This window comes from Meles meles, chromosome 1, assembly GCF_922984935.1.
Source record: "Meles meles chromosome 1, mMelMel3.1 paternal haplotype, whole genome shotgun sequence".
In the NCBI taxonomy this organism is placed as follows: Eukaryota; Metazoa; Chordata; class Mammalia; order Carnivora; family Mustelidae; genus Meles; species Meles meles.
The window spans coordinates 163,376,343-163,389,600 of NC_060066.1; the positions used below are offsets into that span (position 1 = coordinate 163,376,343).

The window sequence follows — 13,258 nt, forward strand, 5'->3', positions numbered from 1 at the left end:
CACAGGTGGAGGCAACTGGGCCACGACCCTCCCTGCTTGATTCTCCTGTCTTCTCTGAATTCTTCTACATCCTTCCAGAAGGCTTTCTCTTTGGAGATCTCTTAGACTGTCCTTCAACTTTTATGAGTAAGCTGTAAGTTGTTTAGGGTATCTCAGGTGGCTATTGGTGGTAGCCAGACCTAAATTCCAGAACTCTAGAATCAAATGCTCTTTTCATTCACCAGGTACCACATCAGCACTTCTTGCTTAGTATCAGGTTAAGTAGCAGTAACCTACCCCAAGTTACCGGAAGCCCTCCAATAGGATTAGTGAAATCAGGGCGGTGGTGCAGCCTCAGTCCACAGTGACGGGAGCTGTAGAAGCTTGACCACGCCCAGAAGGATTTTCTTTTTTTTTTTTTTTTAAATTTTTATTTCTTTGACAGAGAGAAATCACAACTAGGCAGAGAGGCAGGCAGAGAGAGAGGAGGAAGCAGGCTCCCTGCCAAGCAGAGAGCCCGATGCGGGGCTCGATCCCAGGACCCCGGGACCATGACCTGAGCTGAAGGCAGAGGCTTTAACCCACGGAGCCACCCAGGCGCCCCCCCAGAAGGATTTTCAAGGGGAAGGAAGGCACCGGAGTGTTTCAAGCTCAAGAGTGGAACAGATTTGAACTTTTAAAAGCTCACTGTGGAAAATTAATTAGACACTGGAGTGATGCAGAGCCTGGATTTGAGAGGTGCTTGTGGTCCTTCAAGTGAGAGATGAGGGGAACTTGAATCATGTTGTTGAAAGAGAGAAACAACGGACTGGAGATACCTTGGAAGTAAAATTGTCAGGATTTGGCTGTAGACTGCCTGCAAAGATACGTAAGACTCAATTTGTTTTCTCATGGATAAAATGAGGATAATATCTACTATGAGAGATTATTAATAAAAAAATGAAAAGCGCCTAATACATTAGGTATCAACAAGTGTTAGCTAAGTTTTTTTTTTTTTTATTTAAAAGAGCTCTTTACGGAATGCGTTGGATCTGCAGTAACTTGTCTTTTTCAGATAAGATTTATTTGCTTTGAAGTTGCTCGTAGTCAAGTGCCACACAGCTGACCTCTTACTCTATCCTGACAAGGGGCAGAGGACTGTGATAAGGGCATCGCGGTGCAGGAACATGTGGTGGAGGGCACTCCAAACTTAGGAGGGATAAACCTATAGCCAAAACCTGACAATTTTACTGTCTGCCCTGGCAGAACTCTCGTTCCTAGACTGGTGTCTCCACAAGGCGCGGTTAAGCAGCGAATGAAGGATGGAGGCATGAGCGAAACCAGATGGGGACCGGGCGGGAAGACTGGAGGCTCGGGGACCCGCTCCGCGGCGGAGCCTACGCCTACAGCGCGGCCTCCGCCCACTCTTTCCTGGGCTGCAGCTCGTGACGTCACGAGGAGGAGGAGCCGGCTTTGGCCTGGGAGGCGGAGGCAGCGGCGGGCGGGGCGGAGGCAGCGGCGGGGCGGGGCGGAGGCAGCGGCGGGGCGGGGCGGAGGCAGCGGCGGGAGGGGCGGAGGCAGCGGCGGGGCGGGGCGGAGGCAGCGGCGGGGCGGGGCGGAGGCAGCGACGGGCGGGGCGGAGGCAGCGACGGGGCGGGGCGGGAACGTCGCGGAGCGCAGGCCGCGGCGGCGGCGGGGTAGCTAGCAGCCGCAGACAGCGCGGGCCTGCGCCGCAGCAGTGGTGGCAGGTCCCGCGCCCCCTCCTCAGCTCCCGGGCGCGCGCACGCCGGGGCCCTGCGGGGCTGACTGCTGAGCGAGTAGGCAGTGGGACCTGCGCCGTGACCCGGAGCACTCCTCCACCCCAGCCTGGCACACACGGAAGTGGTGAGTGTCGCGGAGGGGAGTGGAGAACCTTGTGGCGGCCGCGGACGGCCGGGCGAGGGGCGTAGAGCCGGCGCTGGCGGGCGACGCGGCCGCCGCTTTCTGCCCTCGGCGAGCCGCGCATCCCCGGCCACTCAGCAAGCACGGCGCCGGACCGGGGGCCCGGGCGGGCTGGGGGAGTGTGGGTGCGGGCTGGAAGCGGGGGATTTCCAGCCGAGCTGAGCCGGCCGGTGGCTGGGAGATTGGGGGGCGGGGGCCTCAGACCGGGAAGCGGGTGGGGGGGTGTTAAGGCTCGCCGCCCCCTCCCCCAGAGCACACACCAAGTTTTCATAAACAAGCCTGGAACGCGCTGACATCCTGTTTATACCACCCTGAGATACAGGCGCGGGCTTGAGGTCTGACGTCCCTCGCCCTTGCACAGACAACTTGACCGCCAGCTCTCTGGCAGAACTGTCGTGGAGGGTGGGTGGGGGGCGGGAGGAGGTTTTCTGGCCTCCGGACGGAGGCCGAGGGTCGTCGTCGTTTTCCTCCTTTGCCATGCCAGTGAGGGAAAGTTTCTGGGCTTTGGGGCCATGTTTGGGGCTAGAAGAGGGTCCTCTGTGAAATCAGGAAACGCCCCCTCCCCTTTTACGTTCTTTTGGGACCCTGGCCCTAGGCAGCCAGCGAGACGGTCAAAAGACGAAGCATCCTGGGCGAGAGGGCCAGGGAAGAGGAACAGTGAGAGAGAGCCCCGGGGAAGTGCGAATTCTACTGTAGTGGGACTGATAGCTGAAACTGGGCTGGTCTCTGGCCTTCTGTCTTACTCTCCTCACCCATTCCACGCGTGGTCGCCAAGCTTCAAAGGGAGACGTCGCTTTAGCCAGGCTAGTAAACACCCCTCTCAAGTCACACCCCTAAGGTTCCAGGGATGTGGGCTCCTTGGATGTCTCTTTACCAAGGAACTTTTTTAGGGAGACTAGATAAAAGGTGTGATTATTGCAGGTGTTCACATTTTTTCAAAACACTCTGTATTTTCTGTGAATTCTTGTGTGTCCGTTGGGAAGAGGACCCTGCCACTCTTTCTAATACGTAGCTGTGAGCGGTCTGTCTTCTGCCCCCGTTGAATATATGCTATTAACTTTATTCCCCCCTTTTTTCTTTTTACGAGTCATAGGTTTTTCTCTCATGGCAGTAGTTCACAGCGGTATATAATTGTCATTGCTTTCAGGAGGAACGCATTAAAAACCTTGCATAGTTAAGTGATGAGTAGAATGCAGACAATTAGATGTGATCGTGGAGTCTTTGTTGGCAAATTTTTAAGAAAAGGATTCAAATAATGGGCATATACACAGTGCAATTTTTTTAAATTAGCATTTTACATTGATTAAATATTTTTTCCTCCCTTTCCAAAACCCTATTTTGTGCTGTTTCTTGCTTTTGTTTTTGGTGACTCTGATATTTTTTAAGACCAGGGAGTCCTTACTGAAGGATCAGTGTGTTCTTTTGTACTTTGTGGTGAAGGTTAATGGAGACCATAAGGGTACTAGACATTTGGGGTACAGCATATTGTGTATTATGGAGAAAAATATCTATGTATAGGTCCAGATCATGTTTAAAGGCATAAGATATCATACTGAGCGATTGTGGACATTTATGAATAGGAATAATCACAACCTCTCCTTAATTCTGTATATCATATTAACTAAGCTCTTCCACTGTATCTTAATTTCTCTAAATAGCTGCAAAAATTATTTTTAAATCTGAGGATTGCAGTGTGAGATGACACAGTCCACACTGATTCCCAGTTCCACTATATACTAATTACAACCATTGGGAAATGATAGAGGGTAAATAAATTTCACATATATAGATAAAAATAATTCAAACATTTTCCAAAATATAATTTATATAACTACATTTCAGTTTGCTATAATTTAAGCAGTCTTGTATCAGTTTGGTTAATGCTATACTTTGATTATCTTTCTAGTCTTTTGGTATCCACCCTTTACAGATTAAGGTATTAAGGTGAATTAGGTTGCAGAATTTTTGCAACTCAGGCATTTGTTTAAAAGCTGTAAAAATAAAGAATCTTGAGGGTGGAGTTGCTTTTGCAGGAACACAGACTCAGATTAAATGGCATGAAGAAACTTAAACTGAGTGCTTTTAAGTCAAGATTGTTAGGTCTGCCAGTTTAGATTCTGGGTTCACAAACACTAGTGGTTTCAACTGCAGGCCACAAATTGTAGTGATGTTTCAAAGTTATCATTCAGTTTCTTCTGAATAGCTTTAGGTCATGCATATATTAGGACAGAAACCCAACTGAAGCAATTATTGAGAACGTGTAGGTTTATATTAACTTTTATAGGAGGAACCCTGATATATAACTGAGTTAATAAGATTTATTAGAAAAGACAAGATCTGTGTTTTCTAACTCCTCTGATAAGTGTTTTTTTTCCCTACATACACAAATATTTTATATATTTTCCTTATGTATTTCCTTATTGTATTCTAATGAGATAAATCGCATTTAGAAAATATATCCTCTGAGATGTGAATATTTGTACAAGGAAATTTTTCTTGTTCATTTCCACATTTTGAAAAATTGTTTCAAGTAAATGGGGAATTGGTTAATTGACTCAGTGTCCCTGAACAAGCAACATCTGATGCTTTGTGATTTCTTGTGGCTCAGTGGTATATGGAGTCTTGTCATAAAATAGAGATGCCAAAAAGAATCTCTTGGATTCTTTTAGACCAGTATTTCTCAACTGGGTATGATTTTGTGCTCAAAGAGATATTTGCAGTTTCTGGAGACATTTTTGGTTATTATAACTTAGGGGGTGGGGTGGGAGGAGGCAGTGTTACTGGCATCCAGTGGGTAGAGGCCAAGGATATTGCTAAACATCCTAGGATGCATGGGGCAGCCCCATACAACAAAGAATAACCTGGCTCAAAAGTCAGTAGCACTGGGGTTGAAAAATTCTGTTTTTGAATGCCAGGTGGGGAACAAGAAGATATGGGGATCTGTCATAGCAAATAGCTTCCCTTCAGTTCCCAGTTTTCCTCATCCGTAGAATGGCAATCAGAGTATTCACCATTTCAGAAAGTTGTTGGGGAAAATCAGTTAAATAACACATGATAATTGATGTGCCACACAAATTATAATTGTTATGGAAACATATTTTAAATAAATTGTTAGATATACCAGTAGTTGAGGAGTAAAGAGGTTAAGGTTATTGAGTGAAAAGATTGGATGGTTTGGTATTACTGAATTCTTTGTTATTAACTTTTTTTGGGTAAAGGACTTAATATAGTTTTCTTATTAGAACATAAACTTTTCAGCTCTACAGTTTTTTTGAATGTAAGAATTGTTTTCTTAGCATAACAGGAGGGAATACTCCTAGAAAATCAGGAAATTAAGGAGAGTAAAGGAGGAGAGTCATCCATGGTTTACTCCCTTTCCCATTTAAAGACAATCAAATCTTACCAATTTTCTGTAAAAATCCTTAAAATTGGAAGAAGAATTAATGATGGAAAAAGGGGGGAGCAGCTGGTGACGAGAGAAAGTACTATCAGTTTCTATGCCCTTCATTTTCTCTCTCTTTTTTTTTTTTTTTTTTTTTTCATAATTACCACGGACAGGTAAATTACATTACGGGAGACATTAGAGAAATTTGTTCATTGTTTTTGTACTCTGTGGGCTAACCTCCAAGCCGTGTTCTCATTCGGCATGTTGTTTCCTCTCTGCTTCTTGCTCTCCCCTGTACTCGGCTAGGTGTGCCACTATTGCTTCCTGTCTCAAACCCGATGGTAACATGGAGTTTTAAACAGCTGCCATGTTGAAGTGACCGGGTTTCAGGGGCAGGAAACTACCTCCTGTGAGTATTCTTCCTTCTGAAGTGCACCAGTTTTTTTTGGCGACAAGAAAGCATAAAACATTAAGTTCGTTTCCATGATATATTTACTTCTAAGGTTTTATGATCTGTGATTCTTAGCAGCTGGCACTGGGCTCGAATTTTTCCTTGGTGCTCCGTGAATAAGTTGCCCAGTCCCAAGGCAAGACCTGCTTTAGAAGAAAAATGAAAATTTCTTTAAGTCTACTCTAGCCAAAAGACAGAGCTGGTCTTTGTTAGGATATTTTTAATCTGTGGTAACCCAGTTTATTTTGCAGTAATATTCACTCAACACTTTGTTCATTCCTTTATTCATTCCGTAAATACTTGTTGAGCCCTTGCTATGAATCTCGGGGTGTGAATAAACTGAAGAAAACAAAAATCCTTGTCTTTATAGAGTTTACAGTCCAGTGGAAGAACCTTGAAGCTGTTCATTCAGGGTTTCTCAGTTGTAGATTTTACACATACAAAAAAGTAAGTCCTACTTTGAGAATGTAGAATGTTTCCTAGGAACCTTCATGGCCCTCCTTTAAAGTCTGAGGACTAAGAACTGGCTTCCTACCTTTCCTCCGTTTTTTTAATGTTACAGATTAATTAGCTCTGTATAAGCAAACATCTCTGCAGTACCTACTAATTTCTGGTAGATGAATAAGACAGTTTATATGGAAATAAACCTGTTGTATATAACTGTCACACAGTGTGGGTGATGCTGTAATAGAGGTTGGAATTAAGAGTGCTGGGACCCCTGAGGAAACTAAACCTAGCTTGAAGCCCTGGCCACTGCTTTTTTGAAGAGGTTTCACTAGAGTTGGACCTTGAGGAGTGAGTCGGACTTCTCTTGTCTAGGGATGGGAAGGGAATCTAGGCAGAGATGGAGCATGCAAAGGTGGGTAGGTATGTGGTGTGGGTGACAAACTTGGAGGCAGCCACTGTGATTAGAGCAGAATAGGGGGAGGCAGCAGAAGGAGGTGAGGCTGGACATGTACGATGGGGCCAGATTGTGAAGACTGAGACTATCTTCAAGTCTTTGAGCAGTGTGAGGTCAGGGGCAGTGGTCTGTGTTGAATGAATGGGGAGCCATTCGTAATTCTTGAGCTCAAGCATATAACATCATTAGCAAATGAAACAACTGTGAAACGAGGAAAGGATCAGCTTCAATCCACCGTTCTCTTTTCCTCCCTGTCACAGAAAATATTTCTTACTTATCCACCCCTTATCAACTATCCAGAAGACTGCTAGGAGGCAGGAAATGTTTCGAGCCACAAGAGGCATCATGGAATCCATATGTGCTTTCCTGATAGTAGAGAAAAACCCACTTTGATTTGCTTGTAATTTATAAAGAGTTTCTTGACAGCCCATTTAACTGGTGTTCAAGTCAGCGGGAGAATAACTACAAACATAAGAGACAGGAGTTATTAAGAGGATGACTCCAAGAAGGTACATTCTCTGAGACAGGCAGTGTTAATTTTTATCTTGGAAGTGAGTGAGAAGCAGAATGAAAAGCAGAACCATAACTCAAAAAGTGAAACAGTCTGGGTGATGCCATTTAGTGGAGGGGCAAATGCCATTGTAAATACCCTAGTCGCCATCACAACACAGAATGGTAATTGGTGTTGCTAATGATGACCAAGCCATTAAGAAGAGGCTGGGTTGTGGAGCTACACTGCAAAGGGCAGGATAGATAGATTGGTCTTTAGCAGAAAAGGGCAACTCTAGTGGTTGGGCTTTTGGGAGGTGTGCAAGTGGTGGGCGGGGATGGAGTAAGAAGCTGCTGTAACGATTGCAGTAGGACAAGCTCAAAGAAGAGGTTTTCTTCAGAATGAGAAGCCAGTGAGGAATCTTTGCTCACAAGAGGTGCTTTAACTCTTCAGGGAAAGAGTTACTTAGGAATAACCTGAACCCAGCTGGGAAAGGCTAAATCAGTCTCAACTTACTACACCTCGAGATGGAAAACGGAGTTACTGTGTTTTTGCCTTGTTTTTCGTAATCTGTGTTTTTGGTGGCTCAGGAGCCAGTCTGCTTGTTTTGATCCTAGCAGTGATAATGTGGGCAACTTAAGCTTGTTTCCTTATCAATAAAATGAAAGTAAAGATGGTTCCTACCTGTAAGATTGTTTTGAGGATTGAATGATTATGCCTGAAGATTTTGGAATGGTGCCAGGCACATGGCATAAGCTAAACATGTGTTAGCTTAATTTTTAAATTTTTATTTATTTTTTTTTATTGTTGAATATACTTCGGGCTGAAAGCAAAGAGTTCAGATTGTATTCAGGATGCTTTAAGATGGTAGGGAAGTGGGACCTATTAAATACAAAACAGTAGCTGAAACATTCTGTATTAAGAAAGACTTCAATTAGAAATGGTTAAATCAGAAAAGTTTGGGCACTTAGAGTAGGCAGTTTCTCAAATCTAGAGTTTATTATGTAGACAGCACCAAAGGTGATACATTAGGTTCTGCTGTATTTTTAAGGAAAAATGAGAAACAAAGGTGCCTTTAGTTTAACTTAAAAGGTCATGCAAGGTATATAATTCAGTAGGAATGTATTAGACTTTCTGGGAAAGGCCATATAAAGGTTCTGTGTTGCTCTCACTGATTGAGTTTACTTAGGAAGTGGCAGAAACACAGGCATACCCGTTTTAAAATGGTGTCTTCAGAGTTGCGTGACATTAAAAATCTTGTAAGTCAGATGATGTGTTAGGGAGTTTTGCTGTTTAAGCAATTAGAAGAGTTTGAAGGAACTCTGAAATATATATTCAGTTTCTCCTGAATGCTGTTTTATCAGTTTCTATTTCCATATATGTGCTTTCCAAAAAGCAAAGTTTACCCAAAATATAAATGGTACGAAAAGTTGGCCCTTCCTCCTAATCATATTTTAAATAGGCATTTAGTTCCTTCTCAGTGTTGCATTTGTATTCTCAAGAACAGTTGCCACATAGTTGGAGTAGAGCTTGATCTTTTCAATCCAAGTTCTTGGATGGCAAAGAAATTAGCTGTATATTCCCATTTGAGAAGGATAAAGACAGTAAAACTCCCTACTTTGTATTTGTGGAAGAGAAGTCTAACTCAAATGATGAATAGGTTGACCTGTAGGCATTAAAAAAATAAATTTAGGTTTATCATTTTCAGGTGTATTGGGTAACTCCGACAAGTTTGAATGTATATATGAGGTAGAAATAGTTAAGAACAATTTTTAATTAATGCAACTCTTGTTTTTAATAGTGATTTAAAGGGCCTCCAGCTATTAGAACTGACAACAGTTCATTCAATTAAGCACAATTATGTCTGCAGACTTATTTGCACTGTTAATTTGCTCAAGCTGTAGCAAGGCTGTAATTCATAGCATTCTTTTTTTCAATTAATAGAATTTAAAATCTTTTATTTATGGTGAGAGAAAAAGCAAAGTAAAAAAATAAGGCGAAAACAATCTGTCAAATGTATGTTTTCCCAGTAAAAAATTCTGTTATTAAACAAGATCTCACATAGGGAGGCAGACAGATGTGATTTATATAATAAAGAGATGCAATAAAGAGATGGATATTTTACTGTATACCTGCAAACTCATTTTAGGGCTGATTCACAAAACAGACTTAAAAGAAGTTAGATGCATAATGCCTAAATTTAATATTCTGGCTGTTTTTTTTTGTTTGTTTGTTATTTTTTTTTTTTTCCAGTTAAAGCCATTCTGTAAAACTAGGTAGGTCTCCTAATAACCATATATTAGTTTTCTGATTGGAAAAATCATTTGATATATGCTGTTATCCCCAAAGAATCCCATCATCTTACTTGGTTAGAATGACCATTCACTCAGGTTGGTTAGAAGTGGGAGGGGGAGGTCAGAGAAAGCCAACTGGCCAGAATGTAAGTTGTAAGCGCACTTGATGTGGATTTAGGAAGTTGGCCATTAGAAATGCACAAATTGGCTGAGATTAAAAATGCTTTTAGGTTTTCATGTTTATTCCTTTATTTAATAATTACCTGTAAATCATGTATTATGTGAGAGGAAGACCTGATTCCTGCCCTCAGGAAGCTTCCTTGCTAGTGGAAAACACAATAATTCAACAATTATACAGCTAGTTGTTATAATTATGCTAAGTACCAGGAGAGATGTCTTAGTTTTCTATAGAGGTTGAAGGCAGTACAAAGGGGGCGGGTGTCTCTGTGGTATATATTTTTTGAAAGATTGAAATCTGAAGCGTGAAAGAGTTAGCCAGGCTAAGAGGAAGGGGAGGGTTTTTTCCCAGTCAAAGGAAACAGCGTGTGCAAAGGACCTGGGGTGGAACCAACACTGCAGCTGGAACAGAGGATAAAGATTCAGGCTGCTGAGGCAGACAGGAACCTGATTAGGCAGGGCCTTGTGAGCCATATTATTTTGGGCCTTATAATATAAAAGGGGAAATTGAAGGATTTAAAACAGGGCAGTGACATGATGGGACTTAAGTCACTGTATGAAAAAAAAAAAAATCCCCTCTTCACTTGCTGCTCCCCTTGGAACCCTTCTCTCCACTCTCTGCCTAATGCCTTGAAAGCCTTCACTTCCTCCCACTCACTCATTCTTTAATTCTTTGCAACCTGCCACCTCCACACTCTTGAGCCTTCTTTGAGGTCACTGGTGACCTTCTTGCTGTCACACTTTGACACTTTTTTTTCTGCTCTTGTTATCTAAGACATATGATGCTATTAAACACCCTCTTCCTGAAAGATACCCCACAGCCGCACTGCTATCTGGCTTCTGAAACATAGTACCTGTCTCCTTGCTTTCTGTGTCTTTGCTCTCTTCTCTGCCTCTCATCTCTCCCTTTCCCCTAGTGAAGACTTTCCCCCAAGCTGCTGTGAATGGCAAGAGTGATTTTGTTCCTAAAACTGTGCAGATGACTTGCTTTCATTGAACTCCAGTTGTGGAGCAGCTTCAGGCATGATTCAAAGCACTGGGGATGCTTTAGAAAACAAAAGGCAAGGCCTTTCCTTAAAGAGCCAGCCTTCTAAAATGTCACACCTGTCCATAAATAATTTCTGGTGGTGATAAGTGCAGTAAAGAAAATAAGGTAATGGATAGAGAATGCCGAAGTGGATGGGAGAGGGGCTTCCTCCTGGACAGTGACATGGGAGTTCAGGCCTGAATAACGAGTAGGAGCCAGGCCATGTGGTGATCTAGAAGGAGAGTGTACAAGGCAGAGAGAGTGGTGGATGCCCAAGGCCCATGGGGGGTGGTCTTTCCATTTCGTGCTGGGCCCCCTTAACTGACTATCTTATTGACACCTCCCATTTAACTGCTTCAAAATTGGTGTCTCTCTTTCTGACCCCACCATACCAATGGAAGATTTCTCTGTTCCTCTTAATACCGTCTCTCTTCACCACCCTCAAAACCTCTTAGATCAGCAGTCAGAGAACTTTTTCCGTGAAGGGAAAGACAGTAAATATTTTCAGTTTTGAGGGCCAGGCCGCCTCTGTCACAATTATACAATTCTTTTGGAGAACTAAAGCAAATGTAGACAATATATAAACCAATGAGTGTGGCTGTGTTCTGATTTTATGTATGGACCCTAAAATTTGAATTTTCACATGTCACAAAATATTATTTTTGCCTCAACTTAAAAATATAAAAATTTGTACAGCCAAGAAGCTGTACAAGTGATATGGGAGACAGGAGGACAAGTGAAAATAGGAGACAGACCGGATTTGGTGCATGGGCCAAAGTTTGCTGACCCCTGCCTTAGACTCATCTTGACTCCTCCCCTTCCCTTCTCCCCACCCACAGACTGCAGTCTGCCCAGCGCTCTCAGGGCTCCCTCCCAGTGTTGACACCTTTGCTAGCTCACCAGTCCCTGCCTCTGACCCAGCTTTCTTTTAACAGCATGATCCCAGCAAATCCCCATGAGCAAAACATTCCTGCCTCCAGCCCTTTCCCTCCAGTCTGTCCTCCACACAGACATTGAATAGTCTTGCAACTGGATTCAGGTCATAGAATTGTCCTGACCGGGGCGCCTGGGTGGCTCAGTGGGTTAAGCCGCTGCCTTCGGCTCAGGTCATGATCTCAGGGTCCTGGGAGATCGAGTCCCGCATCCGGCTCTCTGCTCAGCAGCGAGCCTGCTTCCCTCTCTCTCTCTCTGCTTGCCTCTCTGTCTACTTGTGATCTCTCTCTGTCAAATAAATAAATAAAATCTTTGGAAAAAAAAAGAATTGTCCTGACCATAAGCCTTTGTCAGCCCCAATTGCATACAGAAAATTGTCTAAACTCCACCTTAGCGTGGCATTCAGGGCTCCTCATGGTAAGACCCCAACTTTTCAGTTGCTTCTCCCATTTCTCCCTTTCTGCACTGTGCCAAATAGATTATTTACTGTTTTGCGTTGAGATCTTAAACATTTCTTCTATTTTTCTGCATTCTTCTTCTTTTCTAATGGACTTGGCCCGTGTCTTGTGCTCTTCACCATCTGTCAAATTTCTCTACCTTTCAAGGTCCTTTGAAATGTTCCTGATCCCGCCCACCCCCAACAAGAGATATACACCCATACACGTAGTGCTCCGGTGGTATGCAGTCCTCTTTTGTAGGGCATCATGTTTGGGTTTATGCCTTAGTTCTTTAGTAATCTGGCTATCTCTGTACAGTTCCAAGGCCCTTGAGGCCAGGAACGATCTCATTCACTATAATATCGCCTTTCACAGTGGGCACATGGGTCTTTATTGAATGAATGTTAAGTCCTGTGTAGATATATCCAATTTGTAGACATTCTCAATGGGAATGTTTTGCTCATGGGAACTTGGTCAGATTAAATCCTTGAGTCTTATATAAAGAGGTACACTTTTGTGAAAGATCTGGTGTTTTGGAAGACTTTGGTTGTATTCTTGGTCCAGTCATTAACTGTCACTAACATTAGGCAAATTACTAATGTTCCTCTTCAGGAATTGCTATGTTTCCTTTTATAAAAAAGAGAAAAGAGTGCTCTTTAATTAATAATATTTCCTTGCCAGAAAGCCCAGGCCCAAGTTACTTGCTTGTTTTAGGTTGCTGTCCGTTTTTCTGGGCAGACAATAGAGTCTCCCTGCCTCAGCCTTCTACCAGATCGTGTGTCACATGTATTAAGTCCTTGCTCTAAGGAATGGTTCTGTTTTATGTCTCTTATATTCATATAGGTAGCCTTAACTCTTTGGGTGATAGAAATGTAGATAGTAAATACTAGCCCCTTAGTTTACCCATCCCCGAGGTGACATCAAGATGGTAGAGGTAAGTATCTCAGAAGAAATAGGTAAACGGGGCAATATAGGAAACATGACATGGGTTTGGAGAAAAGGAGAAAAGCGCTTTATAAGTGTCTTATAATCTCTTGGTTACATATGCTTGGGACAGGTTATGTCTCCCAGGTCTGTGGTGTGTAGCACATCTTTTGCAAGTAGGAAGGAGAGAGAGCATGAGACTCAAGATTAGTAAACTTTCATGGGTCAGCTATTGTATGTGCTTTGCATTTGGTATTTAATCCTTTAACAGCCAGGGAGTTGGATCATGACAGCGTCATTTTCCAGATGAGCAAACAAAGCTAGTAAATGGCAGACCTGA

The 13,258-nt window shown here is 43.2% G+C and overlaps 1 protein-coding gene across 3 annotated transcripts in view; it reads left to right on the forward strand.

Moving 5' to 3' along the window:
- Window positions 1-1,610: 1,610 nt before the first annotated feature.
- JAK1 (Janus kinase 1) overlaps window positions 1,611-13,258 on the forward strand; it is a 124,217-nt gene continuing 112,569 nt past the window's right edge. For all 3 annotated transcript variants that reach the window (XM_046000318.1, XM_046000326.1, XM_046000312.1), the window contains exon 1: window positions 1,611-1,842. The gene's annotated coding sequence lies outside the window, so the exon portion shown is untranslated. The remainder of the gene's footprint in view (window positions 1,843-13,258) is intronic.